Consider the following 4317-nt stretch of genomic DNA (forward strand, 5'->3'; position numbering starts at 1 on the left):
TTTTCCAGAGAAAATAACGAAAATAAAGAGGAGTTCCGGATGGTAATTTCTAATATTTTTTAGGAAGCCAAACTATTTCCGGATTTACGTCCGATTCTTCCAGGGGCCTACGTGCCTGCACAATATTTTTCTAAGGTTGTATTGATTTTCAATGTTTTGAACAAGTCACGATGTGATTCATCAATAATTTTAAATCCAGCTATGTATTATTTACTTTCAAGCAATAAAAAAAAATTCCTTCAAAATGCCGCAAGTTAGATTTGTTAGCTATTGGGATCCAATGTGTTTTAGGGCCCTGACAAAATACATAAATTTTGTTGCACACGTAATTTGTGACAAAATATATATCTCAATAAGGAGGTACAAGTGCTGTCGTCGCATAATTAATTAATTTATGCCAGATTCAAAACTCTTTCTAAGATTAAAAACACAAGTCCTCATTTAGATTAATCAGTTATCTATGCGAGACCAACCTTTAATTTAGCGCCGTTTACGATTTTTTCACACAATCTAACCACAGGAATCTGAGAATTAGTTATAAATTATATAATTATGGACCCACCAGAGTGCATAAGACCATTTTTAAACGTTTTTTGGGCTAGATAACAAAAAAAAAAAAAAAAAACAACGATGAAAATCATACTAATTGGCTCTATAGACATACATGTATATATGATATATTTATATATAAAACTGTGTCAGTATTACATATATATATTGAGAAAAATGTCTATAGAGCCAAATGCCTGTGGTGCTGTATACGAGAAGGGTGGAAGGCCTTAGCTAGACTCCAAATTTCAAACCCACCTACCTTTAGCGGCTATAAAAACACATTTCTAGTACATCGTCATAAAAACGGTTACAACCGTTGGAAAGAGCGATAATTTTCCTTTCAAAATCATCCTTTATTTCTATACAAAATGCCGTCATTAAGACGATATAAGCCCCATTATGTTATATTATTATTTTCTAGCACGCGTTATATTTTTTGCTACGGAGCTATCTTTATCTTTGCATGCGTTAATATTCAGTGGCTGGTGTTATTATTTAGTGTGCATTGTTATTATTTTAATTTCCCTTGTTATAGCCAGCACATTACGTAATTTTTATGTGGGTCTTTGTTAGCATTACCAGAACATGTACGATTAAGTTGAAAACGTTACTCTTTCGTGAAAGCGTTATTTTTTCGTGAAAATACCGCTTCTACATTGTTCTCAGTGACCCAAACCAAAACTACCCAAAACTTACCCAAAACTATCCAAAACTTACCCAGAACTACCCAAAACATACCCAATATTACCCAACACGTGTACGGAAGTTTGCTGACAGTACATGTATATATGACATACTAAATTTGTAAATGCCCGTGAGCCAGCGGGCGAGCTTCGCTAGTGTACATGTGTTGATCACCGACCTATGACGAGAGCACTGCTCGCAATGTTAGTCGACTATATCGCTACCGCATCGTATGTACTGTGCGATCTGTGCAACAAAACATGGATTATATAGATTTCAGTTACTATATTTACCATACTTTTTTCTCCAGAGTTTGCAGTCACTGTTAAAATTCATTGAAAATTAATTCCTTTCCATTTCTTTGTCGTCTTTAAATGATTTACGATTAAGGATTTGGTTTGGATTTGGTCATAGTGTAACTACACCGGACAAAGAGTTGATTACTCTGTAATTTTTTTCAACAGATTGTATATTTCAAGTTGATTGATTATTACGTTAGTACGGTGGCTGGGAGCGGACATGAAATAAATAAAATTATTGCGTGGGAACGAAATATTATTGCGTGGGAACGAAATATTATTGCGTGGAAACGAAATACTATTGCGTTCGAACGAAATACTATTGCGTTCGAACGCAATACTATTGCGTGCGAACGAAATATTATTTCGTGGGAACGAAATATCAACGGTTCACCTTTGGCTATTTCAAATGTCGCAGTCTGCAATTTCATATCAATATTCTTTGTAATTGGTCATTTTAAGTGGTTTTGTGTTAACCTTCTTAATAAAGTATATTTTATATAGTATATTTTGCGTTGAAACCATTAAATAATCTTTATTGCATACATGATTTGGATTTGTATTCTATTTCAGTATGTGCCTTCAATCAATCAAACTTTTATCAACCAAAAGCCCTTAGACTTATAGGTACAAAACATGTATACATAGTTTTCATTAAAACTGTTAAAAATGTAAATTCATTCTTTTACTTTTTAAAATAGTTGACTAAATATTGGTACAAAACAACTTTCGTTGTAACACAATTGCACACATTCAAATGGAAATATTGAAGCATAATGTATTAAAGTCATATACACAGTAATATAAAAGCACATATAATGCTTTTATTTACGGCAGCGTGTTAGGACCAATATATAGTTTTATTTATCATGTCCATACAAATTATTATCTTGTACGTTTAACTTAGTATCTTTTTAGTATCTATTGTTACAGTATCGTGTACATTTGTACGTACGTATGCACAAACACTTATCTTGTACGTCTGTAAGTACATCGTTGTATCATGTACGTACTACCTAGTATCTTGTACCTACAAATTATTATCTTGTACGTACAACTTCATATATTACAAATTATTACAGTATCTTGTACGTACAAATTATGAAATTGTACATTTAAACGCACAACGTAGTATCTTGTACGTACAAGTTTATATACTAAGTTGTTCATGTGTACAAGATACTATGCTGTACGTACAAGATAGATACAATTATAGACATGTATAGTGTCCCCTGTACGCCATTTATAAAGTATAATACAATAAATAAAACTTTAAATCGTTAAAAATAAGGAAACATCTTTTTTAGATAAGGTGCCGTTTCATAAGTTGTAGGCCATATCTTAATCATATTACTACGGAGGCGTGATTACTGTCATATCATCCATGTATGATAATGTACGGTGGCTGGGAGCGGACATGAAATAAATAAAATTATTGCGTGGGAACGAAATATTATTGCGTGGGAACGAAATTGTGTGGGAGTGAAATACTATTGCGGGGGAACGAAATATTATTGCGTGCGATCGAAATATCATTGCGTGGGAACGAAATATTATTGCGTGTGAACGAAATATTATTGCGTTTGAACGAAATTTATTGCGTGGGAACGAAATACTATTGCGTGGGAACGAAATATTATTGCGTGGGAACGAAATATTATTGCGTGGGAACGAAATATTATTGCGTTCGAACGCAATAATATTTCGTTCCCACGCAATAACGCAATAATTTTATTTATTTCATGTCCGCTCCCAGCCACCGTAGAATTTGGCTAGGCCAATATATCAAAATGAAGCTACATGTATCTTTTGAGAAGGAAAATAACCTAACTCATACAAACGGACATCGTCGGAGACCCACGGGTGATCGCACGCACTACACTACACTACGCTACAATTATCACCCGTGGGCAAACTCCAGGTAGATTCGTCGTAGGTAATTTATATGCATTGCAATGTATGTGTATCTGTTACACCACCTTTTTGTCTCTTAATGAACAAAAAGCACCAAACACCTTTTTAAAGTAGAACACTTCGTAACCTGTATTTGGGTAACAATATATTTACAGACGTGTGCCTCGCACCGGCCTGACTCCGAGACTGATTCATAAAACAAAGGGGAAACAGTTATAACGGGACATTGATAAGACCCCATGATCACCTTCCCATGGTGTACAATTACTGGACAGAGGAGTATCAGTTATCTTTGACCCTGGGTCCCATAAACATGTGGCTGCCACAGGGCCCTAACCAAGTGACTCAGATAAGCTAATTATTGGAACATAAGCCAGCCCCTTACCTGGTAATTGATATTAAATTACCTGTCAGCATCTATACAGTTAATCAGTTACTCTCTGTCCTTAACACCTCCCCTCTTAAAATGATTTTATGGGGACATACAAATCAGCTCAACGTCAAGATACCAGTCACACGGATTCCACACAGGTGTTACACAATTTAACAAACATGTGTATTAAGAATTATTAGCTTCATAATTTCAAACATTATAGTTATCATTATAGAAATTCAAATAATCTTCATGATGTCAATCTCTTTTCGTTAATTGTTAACATAATATGATATTACCCTTCACGGTAATTTACCCAATATGATATGAATTCACTTTAACCAAGTCCATTGTTTATTCATTAAATTTTTCTTTAAATCCAATTAAGAAAAATAAGCACAGTTCTGTTTATGCATCGTCAATACACCACTGCGGTAAATGCTCTAATAATTGATAGTCAATTTTCTCATTTATATCTAAAACGTCATTATTTCT

This window comes from Argopecten irradians, chromosome 1 (assembly GCF_041381155.1).
Source record: "Argopecten irradians isolate NY chromosome 1, Ai_NY, whole genome shotgun sequence".
Taxonomy (NCBI): domain Eukaryota; kingdom Metazoa; phylum Mollusca; class Bivalvia; order Pectinida; family Pectinidae; genus Argopecten; species Argopecten irradians.